This window comes from Ptychodera flava, chromosome 16, assembly GCF_041260155.1.
Source record: "Ptychodera flava strain L36383 chromosome 16, AS_Pfla_20210202, whole genome shotgun sequence".
NCBI lineage: Eukaryota > Metazoa > Hemichordata > Enteropneusta > Ptychoderidae > Ptychodera > Ptychodera flava.
In genome coordinates, this window is record NC_091943.1 from 15,574,783 (window position 1) to 15,593,615 (window position 18,833).

Sequence of the window (18,833 nt, forward strand, 5' to 3'; positions counted from 1 at the left end):
AATTATCCGTAAATATTCATATCTTAGAAACGCTCCCAGAAATTTCATCTCCGAAAAAAACAGAATGCAGCAGGCTTAAAATTGATTACCATGACAACTTCAATTTATGAAAGTTGTGTTTCGGTGAGGACAGTTTTTGGCCAACGTGACAAAAATTTGCTAAAATTGATGTCTCTATCTAAAAAGGGAGGATCTACCCCGGCTAAACCCAGTGTGTCCATAAAGTGGAAAGTCAAAGCAACCTGCCCACCTAATTTTTGCCCCTTTTTTAATTGTTTTTATACTGGTCACAGTACCATATTCAAGGCCGTGAGTCCCTAAATAGCAGCACAATACACACAAAAGTACATCTGAACTCACACTTTCTGTCATGCATGATGGCAACTGGTGCTGTACCCTCACCACAAGCTGTGTATAGCCATAAAGTCATGTGGCAAATAGGAGCTAAAAATAACACTGGTTCAAAAAGATCTCTTTCACTCATTACAGATACCAGCTTTTTTTTTTGAAATGACATCCTGGTGGAACGATCTCTGTATACATGGGAGATAGAACAGTCCTTCAACTTTGAGGGAGGACAGTGCACGTGACAGACAGAACAATGAACACAGCAACAGCCCAGCAAATCTCCACGCCTGATTGTCAACAGACTGGAAATATGAGTATTTGAGATGAACTTCTTAACAAGTGATGAAACTCTGTTCTCTTACCAAGTTCCGTTAATGAAACATGGAAATCTTTTAACACATTGGGGAAAAGACCGTGTGATAGGCTGGCCGTATTAGCCTTTACAAATCGCAGGAACACTTGGCAAGAATTAAATCCCTGTAATTAATCTGCTATTGAAATGCGAACGTTTTCCTTTTCTCTGAATAAAAAAAAAGGCACTTGCACAAATGTCTGAACACCTTTAAAACTCAGACTCGGGGATGAAAAATGGCACGTCTCACCAAACAACTTGCATGACACAAGAAACAACGTCAACCAACTACATGCAATGGCAAGGGGATTGGACAGTTTCAGCTGATATAGTCTACTCGTTGGCCACTGCGTGTTGGTAAATATTGAGTCTCTTGCAAAATTAGTTACACATCAGAATCTTAAAATAAACAAAGGAAGAATGAGGTTTACAGTGTGGCCAGAAAATCACATTTCATATGCATTTGTTTATTTGTTTGTTTATTTATTTATTCATTTATTTATTCATTTATTCATTTTTTGTGTTTATAATTAACATTCTAGCAGTTATCGCATACTAAGCAACCAAAATACAGGATATCAAGGTATGATACCTAATACTACGCCTCAAAACAGACACTTTTAAAACTTTTGCTCAAACTTTCCAACAGGAAACTCACCATTGCCTTTCACGATCGAGAACAAAAATCACTGTTCAGATGTCACACCGCTGAGTTTGGAATTTAGAGAAACAAACTACCGACACAGTACCAATACTTTGAATTCAAAATGGCTGTCACAACCTGTGTTAAACTCTGTAGCATGATGCCTCCTATCACACAAACCCTTCCCCCATCGGTAACTGCTTAAAACCCCTTTGAGCACCAAAGTCAATTTTTTGTCACTTCTATAAAATTAACCCCAGTCAATTTTTTTCAGATTTTTGTCAAAATTTTGATAAAAATCTGTAGCCAATGAAATGTGATGTCCACTTGATCCAAAATTATCAAAAATATAACAGAAAAATTCATAAAAATAGGTAAAATGTTGCACTAAAATTTTGCCTGGAAACATTACAGCACTCAACGGGTTACCCATCTTTATCATTCACGTGACTTTATCCACAAGTTTTTGGGCCATCCAACACGGAAATATTGCTCTAAAATATTGAGGAAGCATTGTTCAAGACCAGGATGCCACTTTCACAGCTGTGTGTGTGGCAAACTCACAAGTTTTGATGCCGAAAGGGAAATATCTGCCAAACAAGGAAGCGATTTCCATTTTGTCATGTTAAACAGCAGGTTTCGATGAATCTGATCGTCTGCAATGATGTGGGTAGACCTAAATCACGGGAAACGAGCCACTTTAGGAGAAATGTGCATCGGAAGGGAAAAATGGACAACACAGCTATATGATGCACGTATCACAGGATTTACACAACAAACTTACCGCACATGCTCACTGCTGATAACTCAGTATACTTCGGTTCGCCAGATGCAATAAAATATTTAAATTGTGGATGAATGCAATATGCCCAGGCAGCATCTAAATTTTCATTTTTCCATGACCAGAAGTATAAAGGCAAAAAGTCCAGACAAAAATTCTGCTGAACTGTGCACCATCTGGTTTGCTTTCCAGGGGAAAACTCTCAACTCATCGACATTCTCTAGGTCACCCACCAACTCTTGAAACTTAGCACCTGTTCCAAAAGTATCACATATCACTTTCCATCATTTTGATCTCTTCCTTCAGATATCGAGGAAATTCACATAAGTTTTGGTTAAAAAAAAATAATAGGAGGAAAAAGGAAGTTCCCAAAAACTAATCTAACAATGCATCTAGATTCCAAATGTAAAGGAAAGTTTTTTTCATGTCAGTTAAAGCAGATTTGTACATCAACAGTTTGCTAAAACATGATTGTGGCGTGGGGGGAGCTCCTCTTTCAGAACCACAAATAAAAGATTAAAACCACACTGCTAAAGGTTGTCAGGCATGGATATTTGCTACTTTGTGTTTCAAGCAATATAGGTACACACAAGTAAAATTGTACCACACCTCGACTACCCAGCAGGCAGAGCAGTGTGGCTACAAAATAGCCAAGAAGTCTGTCTCCATGAGGATGGGTAGATCTGGCAGGATGTTTCATCCCACAAGCGATACATGCATAGTTAAATGTGTAACCAAAAAAGTCACACACCGCTTGAAAGATGTGAAAATTTGAAACCTTTCACACACTTGTTGGATGCCAAATTTGGCCATTCAGCTCGTCAAACAAATATTCATAATTTCAACTTTCTTCATTATATATGCAGCAAACTCAGCCTGAAAACAACCTGTTTTTAAGGACCAGGGTACAATTGCCATAGTCATCAATTTATGGGCCACACTTATTTTGAGACGTGGGGTGAAATAAAGAAGATAATCGTCCCTGACAACTAAAAAAGTCAAACCAAAATTATCAAATGAACAAATTTTGAAGTTTCTGATGGTCTTTGTTCACTTCATCATATACATACTTGATCAGCTATATTTTGAGAGAACAATGCAGTAAAAATCAGAGCTCTTCGTATATACCACAAATAATATGAGAAAGCTGAAAATTACAAAACACTTTATGTTCAAACATTGTAACCAACCCAACATCCTCCTTTCACAAAATATTAATATGGAAAACTGGAGCTAAAATCAATTTCCGATTTTAGATAAACACATTGCATTATGTTCGAAACTCAAAGCAAACTTTAATAATTATTTTTTCTTTCATTCCTCTGCGGAGTATGACATAAACTAATAATTTATAAGACAAACGGTGCTATTGTAACCAGACAGTAGCAATCGTAGGCACACACAGCTGGGAGACACACACACACACAAAAAAGATATATCTTCAATATTTAACTACATGTCTGACAAGAGATTACATTTGTCACTGAACAAACACCAAGACAGGCTTGCTGATGACACCGTCACTTTGTATCTAACGTTATCACGCCCTCTCCTCATCCACTGCCCATCTTTCGGGGCTCCAACGGATCGCTCGTTGATCCCCGCCACTTCATATGACGCAGGCCCGAAACATAGCTTGCGAGTGCGCACTGCAAACACTGCATCAGAGTTTTTTTTTGTTGCGTTCATAGGGAAGACTCCTTCAGGGTACAGCAGTTTCGAAGAGGCAGGCTGCCGACTGTGCTCTTTCATCTTATCACAGAGATACTGCGTAATTCAGATTCCCCTATACACGTACAGTATACAGAAATGAAGCGTATCAATATTTGACCACCAAGTAATTTGATTTCAGCCTCTTGTCCAAATAAAGCCTGCAATAATGAATAAATCAGTGAATAATACAGCAAAAAAGCCCTTCAAAGTACAATAAATGTCGACTGTTCCCACAGCAATGAAGCCACTTTTGAAGTGCATATGTATTTCAATACGATCAAACCGCAAAGAGTGACTGAGGTGTGCCCTCACAAAACCTCCGCAGGAGGTGCACGCAGAAATGATCTGAGCGATTAAACATACACGACTTCAGACGTCAGATGGGCCAAACCTCAAAAAAATCCGAGTAAAATGCAAGATACACCCACAAACTCCCCCTGGCACTCATGGCGTTAACACAGAAATGAAGCCACTGTAGACCAAACCTCAAAAAGCACCGAAACACAGCGTCCCCCACAACTACAGAGCCTCAATACCTTATGAAGAATCACAACCCGTCCTTGTCAAAACAGCGATTTGAAATTTGCAAAAGAAAAGTTGATGTTAGGGGGCATAGGCATGCACAGTTACCCTTCCCATCCCATCATTCTTTGCATTTTATGAAAATCTCATGAAATACTAATATTCTCTTTGAAAGTTTTTTTTTTTATTCCAAATTTATACAAATCAACACTTGGACAAACCAAAGCAGTATCTCATCTCCCTCAAATCATTTGTATCAAATCTGCCCTTGATTTTGCAGCTTTAAAATGCAGAACTACAGTGCAACACAGGTGTGAATATTCTGTATCATAAATCGTAAATTTTTGTCATGACCATCAAAAATAAAGAAAAGGCTTAGTTCTACACTTCAACAGATCACATTTGATAAATAAGGCGGTTGAAACCAGTCCATGTAGGCGATGAATAGAAATAAAAATCTAGTAACAACCCAGAATATAACACCAAGTCTGAAACACAGCAGGAACTAGATCCAAACCTTTAACAACTGTGCTTTCCATCCAATGTACAGTTTATTTATTTTGATCTATTTCATTTATTTATTTATTTATTTGCATCAGTTTGCAGACCCATAGAAACAAAAAAGAAAACACCACTAACTTACAAACAATTAATAAATGCTCCCTTCTCCCAAAGAAAATCAAAAAACAAAACAAAAACATGTTAATATAAAATGTTTTGTTTATTTATATCTGAAATTACATGAAACATTTGGTAGTGGTAGACATGCACACATTTTACCTAATATGTGTTCTAATTTTGTCATGCTCTTCAGTTTTATACATAATTTGTATTATTTCCTTCCTAACTAAGGTGACACTTTCAAATAGACACTATATTTTTTCGCCCAAACAAAAGTAAAACGTCTTTCCAACGGATATTCCATAATGAAAATTTCATACCAGAGCACTGCGAGGACAATTTTATGGAAATTGAAAGGTTTCACTATATCCGAAGAAGGAAATTTGCTGTACCCCAAAAAAAGATAACATCATTGGACATGACCTGATGAAAAATCTGGATCACCGAAAAAAAAATTGCCGTACCGCTCTCAAAGATAACATCATGTGACATGACCCTGATAAAAGATCTGCATCAGCGTTTGAGAATGTCTACGTGCTTACACGTAATAGGCGGCCTTTATTGTGTACGCCGGACAATATGCCATTCACACGCTGCAGCATATGGCTTACCTGATTTGAACTTGCCCTAAATACATCCATTTATATTCGAAAAATTCTCTCTCCTCGCTGCGTAGAACATGCCTGCTCAATACAATATATTAAATTAATTCCCTGAACTCCACAAATTTTTTTCTTTCTTGCAACTTTTGAGACCATCTCAAAAAGTTGGTTCATTTTTTAGCCTTTAGGACACTGAAATTTAAATGTGTGAGCATATTGTCATATGTACGGATTATGTATCTCCAAAATCCCAGTTTAAGCTCCGCCTGGCTTCATTTTGACAGCATATTTTATACAATATTCCCAAAATATATCAACTACATGTATATATACATAAATCACACCAATGAGCAATACGACAACAGACAATACAAAAACCAGTGTCAAAAAAAATGAAAAATTTCCCTGATTCACACATGGGATAAACATAAGCATAATATGCTAAAACTTTACTGTTTTTTTTTCCACATTTCCATAATTGTTTCAAAAGTCATCCTACTTCAGGACAACACCTAGCTCCACATACAATACTCTGACCAGCTGAAACTGTACGAGAAATGAGCTAAAAATAGAATTACCTTCGCTATTGACTAGGCCATTTGGTTTATATATTACAGACTACAAAATAAATCATTGCTGGTTTGCAGAAAGTAAGACCATACATCAAGGTTTTTATTTCAAAATATTGGTATGACCTGTCAAAAATGGACATCCATTGTTAGACTCTTGATTTCGTGTATGGTACTCGTCAAGTTGTCCGTTGCAGTGTTGGAAATTATTTTACAAGGCACGTTCACTGAAAGTTAGGCAAACTCTTTAAGAAACTTCCACCTGACAATCATAAACTGTGACCCCTTGCGGGGCAAAATTACGGTGGCCCCTACACGCCACGGAACTCTACTACTTTTGAATATAAACTCTAATTTTTCTTGACAATATCTTTAATATTTGTAAGAGATTTTATTTCTCCACCGCAAACTTTTAATTTTGTACGGGCAACATTATCTAAACATTATCTTAACTTTAACTTCTCGAAAGTAGTTTTAGTTTTAAAAATAAAGAAAATATGTTTCTCAAAAGTATTTTTTATTTGTAAAACAAATGGAAAATTTTTTCAAGATAACAGACTCCCCTACACGTCATGGAAATTTATTACTTTTGAACATAAACTCATATTTCTTGACAATATATTTAATATTTGTAAGAAATTTTATTTCTCCACAGCAAACTTTTATTTCTGAACGGGGAAACTTTATTTTTGGGGTAAACTGTTTTTAAAAACTTTTAACAAAAACACTTTAACTTTTAAAAAGTAACTTTAACTTTGAACAAAGTATTTGTTTCTCAAAAACGTTTTTTATTTCGAAAAGAAGTAAAAATTGTTCACAGCAAGAGTTTAAGATTTTTGCTGAGCGCGAACTGAGTTACTTAAATGACATAACCTTATGTTTTTAAATTCTTAAAGAAAAGTTTTATTTTTCAAGAGTAAAATTAATTTCTTTATGGAAAAAAGATTTTCTCAGAGCAGCAAATTGAAATATAGTGAATAAAACTTTTTTCTCAATGGAGAGAAATTATTTTCTGAAGACAACAAAACTAATTCCTTCAAGATATATTTTCTACATATGAGTGTGGTTTAAGAATTTGGTAAAACTGAACTGAGAAAGAACGAAAAAGGAAGGATGAAAAAGTCAAACTTACTTTTCTTCAGAGCGAAATTTATTTCTGAGAGGAGAAATATATCATGTGAGGGCGCAATTACCTATAATGCATAGCAAACTCTTTCTAGCGAGAGTAAACATATTTTGGGGAAGAGTAAAACATTTTTCCGACGAGCAAAACTATTTTAACGGCGGCGGAAGTTAAAGTATCCCAGCATGCAACACCCAAGTTTGATGATGACCCAGAGTCTCCGAGTTGGTAGCCGGTATCAGACAGTTTGTGTTCGTGTCGCTACATGGACGATCTGCTGTCCGAGGCAACCATGACTGACTTCATCGGCGATACGGGCACGCCAGCCCGGTCCTACCCTGCCTGTGTACGATGCTGTGTGTTGGGGCCGTATAACGCCGGGAACTCACAACATCGTACACAGGGCTACGGGCACGCGGGTCAGTTGCCACTTGTCTGAGTCCCCGAAGAACGGTTTTATGTTTGAGTGATTTGTCCTGACGGCAGACGGTGTGCGACGGGACCGCATTGGGGTTCTTCATTAGCTCTGCATGGCATAGCCCTGCGTACAGGTCTGTGTGTTCCCGGCGTTATATGAACACACAGACCTGTACGCAGGGCTATGCATGGCAGGGCTGTGTGTTACCGGCGTTATACAGTCTCCCACCACATAACACCGGTAACACACAGCCAATGTGTGTGATATTCATCTTTTCTAAGAGGAGAAGCCAGATTCGTAATTTATAGAAACTGAAACTGAACCGAGCCCGCCAGATTTGACCACAGTCGCGGACTGGTTTTGACTTTCACGTGTGGTTTGCGGGGTCAAAAACATGAAAGTCAACCAGCCCGTAAAAGGCATATCCCGTCCGAAAACACCACAGCTGTGGACCCACAACTACTGTATTGAACCACGCTCGACTGTGGTCAAATCTGGCCGGCCAGGTTCAGTTTCAGTCGAAGACTCTATCAATTACGAATCTGGATTATAGAAAAGATGACTATCACACAACATAACATTAACAACACAGCAACTGATGAAGGAATAGCTCTGCATGGCATAGCCCTGCGTACGATGCTGTGTGTTCCGCTACAGCTAATAGCCCCGCTCACCACAGCCCTGCAAAGACCCGTACGTAGAGTTGGTGACTTCAAATCCATTTTTGGACTTGACGTAAAAAGCGAAATTACTGCCGAAATTCAGCGTTCTTCAGCGTTCGCTAGCCCTGCTTACGCAGTGTACGCTGTGCATTCCCTGTGTGTGTTCCTAACACACAGCGTACACTGCGTACGTACGCAGGGCTAGCGAGAGAGTTGCCGACATCGACGGTTATTTACGAAAAAAGAATAAAAGACTGGCATTTTTGGAAGCGATCGAGTAGCTGAGGTAGGCAGGGATACGACTTGGGCCCAAGAACGCTGAATTTCGGCAGTAATTTGGCATTTTACGTCAAGTCCAAAAATGGATTTGAAGTCACCAACTCTACGTACGGGTCTTTGCAGGGCTGTGGTGAGCGGGGCTATTAGCTGTAGCGGAACACACAGCATCGTACGCAGGGCTAGCCAGCAGAGCTGTGTGTGTACGGCGTATGTGGTGGGAGGCCGTATAACGCCGGTAACACACAGCCCATGCAGAGCTAATGAAGGAACCCAATGCGGTCCATCCCGTCGCACAACGTCTGCAGTCAGGACGAATCACTCAAACACAAAACCGTTCTTCGGGGACTCAGACATGTGGCAACTGTTGAACTGACTCGTTTGCGTGCCCGTGCCCATAGCCCTGCGTACGATGCTGTGTGTTCCTGGCGTTAGACGGCCCAGCAGGCAGGTAGGGCCACAGGTTATCGTCGTAACGTTGCTTGGATAGTCGTTCGAGGTGGGCGGCCACAGGTCGCTGTTTACTTGGTCGCTGTTTACTTGGTTTCTTTTTTCCAAGTAAATGGCGATCTGCGGCCGCCCGCCTCGAACGACTATCCAAGCAACGTTACGATAACCTGTGGGTAGGGCCGGGCTAGCTGCAGTACAGTACGGCAAACCGTCTGACCCAAATACCCAGGTAAAACCTCGATACTGTACTGCAGCTAGGGCCGGGCTAGCGTGCCTGTATCGCCGATGAAGTCAGTCATGGTTGTCTCGGAGACTATGGGTCATCAAACTTGGATGTTGCATGGTGGGATACTTTAACTTCCGCCGCCGTTAAAATAAAGTTTTGCTCGTCGGAAAAATGTTTTACTCTTCCCCAAAATATGTTTACTCTCGCTAGAAAGAGTTTGCTATGCATTATAGGTAATTGCGCCCTCACATGAAATATTTCTCTTCTCAGAAATAAATTTCGCTCTGAAGAAAAGTAAGTTTGACTTTTTCATCCTTCCTTTTTCGTTCTTTCTCAGTTCAGTTTTACCAAATTCTTAAACCACACTCATATGTAGAAAATATATCTTGAAGGAATTAGTTTTGTTGTCTTCAGAAAATAATTTCTCTCCATTGAGAAAAAAGTTTTATTCTCTGTATTTCAATTTGCTGCTCTGAGAAAATCTTTTTTCCATAAAGAAATTAATTTTACTCTTGGAAAAATAAAACTTTTCTTTAAGAATTTAAGTTTTCTGCTCTAAAGACATAAGGTTATGTCATTTAAGTAACTCAGTTCGCACTTAGCAAAAATCTCCAACTCTTGCTGTGAACAATTTTTACTTCTTTTCGAATAAAAAATGCTTTTGAGAAACAAATATTTTGTTCAAAGTTAAAGTTATTTTTTAAAAGTTAAAGTTTTTTTTGTTAAAAGTTTTTAAAAACAGTTTACCCCAAAAATAAAGTTTCCCCGTTCAGAAATAAAAGTTTGCTGTGGAGAAATAAAATTTCTTACAAATATTAAATATATTGTCAAGAAATATGAGTTTATGTTCAAAAGTAATAAATTTCCATGACGTGTAGGAGTTTGTTATCTTGAAAAATTTTTACTTTTGTTTTACAAAATAAAAAATACTTTTGAGAAACATATTTTGTTTATGGTTAAAACTAAAAATACTTTCGAGAAGTTAAAGTTAAGATAATGTTAAGATAATGTTGCCCGTACAAAATTAAAAGTTTGCGGTGGAGAAATAAAATCTCTTACAAATATTAAAGATATTGTCAAGAAAATTAGAGTTTATATTCAAAAGTAGTAGAGTTCCGTGGCGTGTAGGGGCCACCATACAAAATGGATTAAACTCTGATTAAAATGATTAAAAAGCAACAACAATTGATATAACTAAAGTGTGGAATCATTTATGATATAACCAGGAGAGCTTATGTGACCCAAAAGCGTGGCACAAGCTGTCCTATCTCGGATCATCCTGACTTTAGTTTTATTCATCGTAAACTCAACCAGTGTCCAAGTAGATACCTTGAAACACTCCTACACACTGCACTAGTATATAGCTCATTCGCTTAGGGATGGACCATTAGATATCCTGTGGGGGGTCCAGAAGATTTTCAAAAAAAAGGCTCCCAGCAAATGTCAATGAAAAAAATCAACCAGACAATTCTTGACAAAAAATAGTTAGAGAGAAATAAAAATATAATGTACAATAATGGACCAAGTAAATAAAATAATGCTACCTCATCAATCTTTCAGGACCCCTCCCCAGATATCAAACCCTTACCTATGGTGGTTTGGGACCTGTAAACGATAGAGCAGGGAGGGCAGGGGTCTGTTTCAATGGCGAATACGGTTGCAAAGACTGTGATGTGAAGAGTTCTACATTAGAAAAGGTCAAAACCAATCCATTTAAGCAGATTCAAATGATCTTGAAAACGAATTACACTACAACACAGCAAGTTGAGGAAAGAAATGCTTTTCTTGGGAAATGTGGATATTTGAGTGAAGAAAAATTGGCAGTCTCATGCTCAAGAAATGATGGAGTAACCATCACTATCTGTCTTTCACAGCTTTTTTGTAATGGATAGCTCATGCGTGTATACCAGAACACGTGGGTCATGTCTCCTGTATACTGTGGTTGCAAAGATGAAAAAGAGGTGTAACACGTTTCGGTAACAATGTCACTTCAAAGGAGACATCCAAAGCAAAAGAAATGTTTGTTTACAATAGAAGACTATCATTTTATAACACCCATTACAAATACATTACCATCATAGGCTTACAAATAAACGCCTCCTCGCGCTTTAATTAAATAGCCACCACTTTCTCAGAAACAAATCGCTCTCTTTATTGTCCCCTACCCTCTCACTGAGATTTTGATGATTGGCCCTTGAAAAGATGGTGTTGTGATAACGACCGAAATCTGCCTGACTGCAGATCTTATATAAAGTGAATGGGCTTATTGAAGCCCTGGGGCAGATTTAATGGGATCTAGTGCAGTTGGGGGTATTTTACAAAACCCCTCTACTGCTTGCTTGTCAATCAGAAAGTATTGCATAGATGTTTGTCACATGGGAAGTTTTTTTTTGTTTGGTTATGCAACAGAATAACAGAGGCTTAATTGAGCTATTTCCAAGATTTGTACATTGGGTTGTAATCTGAGTACGATCAGGTTCAAAACGAAAGTTTTTCTGTTCGTATTCAATTTGTTCATATACAGTATCTATAAAAAAATTCAATGAGACTTAACCGGCAGGCGACAGAGATCTTGTTCACATTGGCAACCCAACTGAAATTTGGTCCGACGCAAAATAATTGTCCTTTTGGGGATTAAATTTGGTCCGTGTCCACACCTACCGGTACCAGAATTAGGGCCGACGTAACTTTACCTTCCTTTGTGACCTCTGACCTGTCAAAGTTCAAAATGGCGCATTTGAATATGGCATGCTGTTTCTACTGTTCATGATTTTCCTGTGTTTTTACGCACAAGAAGGGCAAATATGACTACCACTCACCCTTTTAATCATCGGAGAGATCTTCACCATTTATTGGATGAGCATATGGTATATATAAGACCGCGGTGGAGAAATAACCAGTGCGCGGCATTTTTGACATGCCTCTCTAGTCTATTACGTGCACTGTGGAATCGAATGACATGGTCTCGTTTGCGGAACAAAGGTTGGTGGGAAGTTCAGCGTACATGGGATGATATTAAAATGTAAAGACTGGATTGAAAACTTTCGATAGGTTTAAACTTTAGTTTCAAACGTCGTTTGTTTTGCGCGAATAGTGTGACTAGTTCAACTTCGATCCATAGCGGAGGCCTGGTCAACTGGGACCAGGGCCGACGTAACGTGTCCACACTGGCGATTTGCGTCGGACCAAATTTTGCGTCGGCCCTGAGTCGGCCCTGAACCCCCCCTTCTAACCGGGACCAAACTGAGTCGGCCCAGGGCCGACTCAGCGTGTCCACATTGGTTTTTTACGTCTGCCCCGGCCCTGGTCGGGACCTGGGCCGACGCAAAGTCGTCAGTCTGAACGCAGGCGAAGAATCACAAACATAAAAGAAACGAAAATCATACAAATATTTCCAGTGTTTGCTACACAAAAACTTATATTCTGATACTATAACACGGATTATGATCTTGCAGCTTTTTGTTGCAGCATTGGCTTCCGTTGATGGAAATTTGGACTTTTTGTCTACTTTTTGTGCCTGTGTTGGTTCATGCACATACCGCTTCTTTGTCATGTACATATGTATGATTTTCTTTTTGTTTTCAGAAATACACCACACTGAGCGATTTTTTAGTCATTTTGTTGTACAAAGATTGGCCGTCTCCCAAGGGCTGATCGAAATTTCAGACACTTTTTTTGGGGGGGGAGTGGTATATTAGAATAGGTATCGAAGTATGAAGTCTTGCCGTTTTTAGCCATATTGCGTCGTTCGTTCTGCTCTGCTTTTTATCGTATTGACTTCATCCAAACTAAATCGCTCTCAATGGTACTATTCATTATCATACGAAGAGCCCTCTGGACTAATTTTCAGATTTCTGTCCTGCGTTCGGGTGGAGCAGCTTTTTAATATCGTCGGGACGCTTGGCCATATTCCAAACTTCTGTCAGAGTATTCTTTTCCCTTTCAACTTGTTTTGTTGTTTATGCTCGTGCCAATGGCCTTGGAAACTTTTCAAGGCCATTGTCGTTTGGGTAGCGCGCCATGCTTCACCAGAAAGCGGGAACTCATCTTCCGTGTACACGCTCCAATTCCAAAGAGAAAATTTTGAACAACATATGTTTGGCAATTTAGGAGGCGTTATACCTGTAATGCTCGCCCAAAATTTAAAAATCAACGTACCGAGACAAGTTCGATCACGCCAGTGTTACAATCACGAAACCGAACACATTGAACTTCTGAAGACATGTTGAATTAGTCAGAATGCATCGTGGAAATTCAAGAAATTACACTGCATAAAAACCCTATAATATTTACTGTATTAACATGGATTATTGCCTGTATTTTAGCTGAAGAGTGCATATACAGATGAATACAGTCAAGAATCCATTTTTTGTATTCAGCAAGCCTGTATTCATGTGGATTCATGTGAATTCACGTGTATTATAGTATAATACAGGCAACTCATTAATGTGAATTTATCTGAATTATTGGGTTTTCATGCAGTGTTATACACTACCAGCAATTTGCATATTACTGTTTGTCTCAAAATCCGAAGCGAGCTCTCGGATATCGAGAACTAAAAAAGGTCTCCTCGTCACTCGTCAAACACAGCACTCGGCAGGTCAAATAGTCTTCACACAAAAAAACATGCCCTTAAAACTTACGAGCATAGGAATGACTCTAAAACAGGTTTAGGAGTACTTTTACGACAGCGACGAATAGACCAACGAGCAACGGGTTAATTTGAACTTGATTGTTTGAACTTGAATGTTGATTCCATACTGTTACATAACCCTGCCTATGGCCTGCAGCCGCTATACGCTAATGAACTCTGCAAGAGTCCACAGAAGCTGGCCGCATGGCCCGCTCCGCTTTCGCGCTGACATGGTACCCCGTCCAGCTGCTTGGCGGGTTTTACAGACCCGCATAAACCGAACAACTTACCAGAGAGGCTGAAGTTGTACGAAGTTCATATATTAATTAGGGTCCGGCATGGCAGCGATTAATCCCTGAAGATTTGGCACATAAGTTCTACCCTACCCACGATCTTTTGCCGCGAAATCGGACATACACATGCTGCCCAGTCTATTTAAAATATTAAATACGTCCACGCAGCTCTCCTCGGAGAATGCTTTCTGTGAAGAACATTTGCCACAACGCAAGATATTATCGGGGGCACCCAATATATATATAGAACTCCCCTCGGGTGACATCCATCAATGGAGAATCATTCAGCGCTGTGGCCTTTTGCACACTTGAAGTTGAAGCAAAACGCAGCCGATTCAAACAGCGTTTGTGTACAGTGTAGTAGTGTGATTCAATATTCAATTTGTACCATTTGTGCTGAGGCTTGCATACGTACACCAGCACGCTGCCTACTCTACATGCATGCTCCAGTTTTAGCTATGTGGCAAGCATAGAGCATAGATGTCGAGGGACGGCATAGATACTCGCCTCATTCGATATACCACGGTGGTCTGCAGTATGCATAAACCCCATTCCAAACTATGTCAAGTTCCTTCGGCATGAATAGGAAATACTTAACTAATGAAGAGATTTTTTGATAAAGATAGATCAAAAATAGTACAACGATGTGCTCATACAATAGACAGAAAGGGGAGTATAAGCTGATGCTTCGCAAGAGCGCTAAGTAATACCGTGATAGCGGACTATCTTGTAAAAGAGCGTAAATCGAAAAAGAAGGCCCCTACCACTGCAGTCTCTGTCCAGAAGAAATGACGAGGCCGTCGCTGGAGGAAACCACGTCGGTGTCGACGGTTGTGCGAGGCTTGGGCCGGCGCTCGATGTCAGCACCGGGAACTGGAACATGTCCGCAGTCGGTTGTCGAGGGGGACTGACTGTGCTGCTGTAATTCGACAAAGCTGTACGAGTTGTGGTGTTCACGGAGCCAAAACCATTCCGCTCAGCAACCTCGACATTACAACTCACGAGTTACTTTGAACCCCAGTGTCACTGTGAACCCCGAAAAGCCGATTGGTTGCGTAATGTCTCCAAAGTGTTGAAGTCAGTCTATTCGCGACAGACAATATGTACCTAATTAATACCCGCTAAATGCGTATGCATTGGCGTTGGCTATTGAACTAGAGCGAAGTAGGGGGCGGTTGCCAGAGTGTCAGTGAGGACACAGCGGTCGAGTCGGTCAGCTGTTAGTATCGCACACGAAAGCATTACACTGGTAAATATATGACCATCGGAATCTTTAAAGCCTAATCTTGCCCAATACCGTGGCGGCCACCGCGAAATATCATTCCGCTTTCAACTTGTCCCTCACAAAGGGTATCCTTTGGACCCTATCTTGAAAATAGTACCACCCACAGTGGCCTTCACTTTATTCATGACATTGTACACAGACTTGAGAAGCTGAAATCGCGCCAGACATATCGACACCGAGGCAGGCGGGCGAATGTATATCTCCGAAAAACGTAGCCAGGGATCCGAACATGACAAAAAAATGGACGCAAAAGTTGTCGCGTGGAAATGACAGACGGTAACAAATGATATGCAGTCTGCCGACCTACATTCGCACATGACCTCTTCAAGATGCCAAATTCGTAATGTTGTCGTCTTGAATTGTGAATAACGAAGGCTGGAAGGCTGCAAATAAACGAGTTGCGGTTTTCCTGTCAAAAATTCTTTTCAATTACAGTTTACGTCTGTGAACAGATAGCACACTTCCCCTGCACGCCCAGCATCTTTAGCCATAGACTGTCCTCAAGTGCCCGGTCGTTTTCAAGGCTGTGAACTCAAATAAACTTGCAGTCAATCAGAGCCCTCAAGGTCCTCAGCTTTTTACTCGTCGTCTGCATGTGTGTGCGGCTGTTGGAAGAGCGCACTGCCTGGCATTACGCCACCCTTACCTTCGTTGAAAATGGAAGCTGTCCTACGCTTGGAAAAGGCGCTGTAACCATGATTGCGTTGAAACCGCAGGCTTTTCTTGCCAATTACGCATGCAAAAAATAAAACTCGGTCACATCATGTGGTCATCTGCCACCACGGAACGGGTCGTGTTGAAACTGTCAACCTTTTAACCCTGCTTGCGCAATTTTACACAACTTAAGCCTACACCACGGGGCTCGCGAATATCGCGATGGCGAATCTGAACATGAGGTAAGACTTGGCTATATTCCGAATGCCAAGACCGATTGCTTTCGTAATTGCCATGTGCCAAAACAACATTTGTAAATCTATGTTATTCTCTTCAGACATATCGCGTAACACCAGCTACATACTATCTGCCATGCCAATTTTGTCTACCACGGAAAGTGGCGCGGGTACGAACGGTCTGGCGCGGCGGGAAAACGCACGACGTACATGGCGTATATAATTTCCTGCCCAGCCAGTTTGTATACTGAATTAAACCCATTTATTATTATGATGATAATTTGTGGTGATAGTGGTGCGCGGTGAGATAATTGATGAAGTTTCGAATTCCATATTTCATAATAGGCGCGATTTTGTTCACTGCTTGCGTTGTTCGTTCAATATAATTGTATTTTGTTGTTTATTTTTGTAAAAAAGCAAACTCGATGATGGGATATTTAGTGGGGTTCACAATAAAATAGAATGTTTTATCAAAAACATCCAATAATAAAAATTGTTACTTTTATTTTATAGTAAAGTTGTTAATGTCTGTTATGAAACTATTACATTAAAAGTAAACCAAATCGAAGACTTAATCGTAATCGGGGCCTCCGCCGCGCCCGGCCTCTTCTGCACTGCAGTGTTTGGTATGAACATTCTAATCTGCATCATGGTACCCACTGTGAATACGGTAGGCCTATACCAGTCCACGTATATTATGTAAGCGACAGATCATTGGTTGTGCACTGTGACTATACCGAAAGGGAATTCTTGCATACTGAAAAAAATTACTGTCAAATCTTGAATTCTAAACAATTACTATTGAACGATACCAAAAGCGCATTCATGCATTCCAAAGTCAATACCAATCTTCACCGTGACGAGTTGACAACAAAGCTTTTCGCAAAAAACTTGTTCTTAAGCTTGTTTTGCATAGGCGGGCACTTACTTTCTCCTATCAGCGGGTGGGGACTCGAGCTAGGCGGGTGAGTAATTGTCGTCAACGGGCGGGGAGTTTTATTATGTTGCTCAGTGGACAATGCACCATCCGTGATTTGTTGACCGGGGAGGACAATTCGGAGCTTTTGGTCTTATATTGTTAGCGTAATGCAGATTAGAACACATTAGATAAACTAGTGATTTCCACAAATTGAACAAAAATTATATAATGGTCATCACTATATGTTCAAAATCTACACGATTGAGGGAGGGGGCTCTGGATAGTATGATCCGTGTGTATAATTTCGCAGCCTATGATGGCTTCGAGACTTATAGGGACACACATGCACATATGTGTCGCCTGACTGGGCATAATGTTTATCTGGTAGGCCGTAGGTTGACCGACACTGCGAGTATTGCCATTTGTCGGATCGAGGTACACATCAGATCAATGTTCAGACAAGTTGGGTTGGGGGGGGGGGGGGTAGCCCCTTCTTTCGAAAGAATTTCGCGTATTTGTCACGTTCATTGCTCTTTTCCTGAACCACGGAAAATAAATTCAACTCCTTAAAGCAGCTTTATCCTTTCTAACTCGTGCAATTGACTGATGCAGACCGTATAATGCATGAGGCTGAGTTGCTGGGACGATGAACGATTTGCTCAGAGTCAAAGATCTTTTTCAGATATTACGCTAAAGAAATGATAAAGGTAATTTCAGACACCCGCCGGTGATATCTCACAATTTTCACGTGACCCCTCAGTTTGCCGCATCGCCAGCTAAACAAACTTGACAGTGGCTGACATGTTGGCGTTCGTTTTTCCGTGAACTTCCTCGGAAACAACTAAACTCTCAATAAATGGTATTTTTGTTCATGCTTTAACTACATGTGTTACCAGTATTGTGAATAATTGTAGAGGACGATACGATGCCTGAGTCACCGCGGCATGTTCAGAATTACTCACTACCAGCGCAACTTTGAATACTGAAATTGATGCATGTAAGGATGGCCTCCCATGTGCTTTGAGTGCTGCAATTTTTCCCGCCAAAATGTTAGTGCAACATTTTACCAAATTTTAGGAATTTTTCTGTAATTGTTTTGATAATTTTGGACTAAAGTGACACGACTTTTTGTTGGAAACAGTTTTTTTTCTCATAAGTTTGGGGAAAATCTGAAAAAATTGTCTGGAGCTGAAAAAAATGTCTACGTTATATTTTATAAAAGTTACAAATATTGAATTTGGCACTCGAAGGGTAAAGCTGTTCGTGCTATATGCGAGTGTCGACAAGGTAGAGTCACGATAACAGCAAAAAGCGAACGATGATGCATTTGCTGAATTCTACTGGTTCAATCGTCACCAAGTTTACATCAAAATCGCGATATCTATAATTATAGCCATACTATACCAGCAAGATTTGTACATCCGATTTTTACGAGCACACTGCCAAAAGTCATACCCACAAAGGCAAAATTTAAAACCCAGTGGACGGACTTTCCTTCCCGGGACCG

The 18,833-nt window shown here is 40.1% G+C and overlaps 1 protein-coding gene and 1 long non-coding RNA gene across 4 annotated transcripts in view; one reads left to right on the forward strand and one right to left on the reverse strand.

The window, feature by feature from the left end:
- The window catches only part of LOC139114116 (uncharacterized), an 85,203-nt gene extending 78,609 nt beyond the window's left edge, over positions 1-6,594 (forward strand). For 2 of the 3 annotated variants that reach the window (XR_011547796.1, XR_011547797.1), the window contains exon 3: positions 1-6,594. This exon is cut by the window's left edge and continues 264 nt beyond it. This is a non-coding gene — a long non-coding RNA (uncharacterized lncRNA). The other variant, XR_011547798.1, reaches the window with a different exon arrangement.
- Positions 1-18,833, reverse strand: part of LOC139114115 (nuclear receptor subfamily 6 group A member 1-like) — a 184,990-nt gene that overhangs the window by 108,719 nt on the left and 57,438 nt on the right.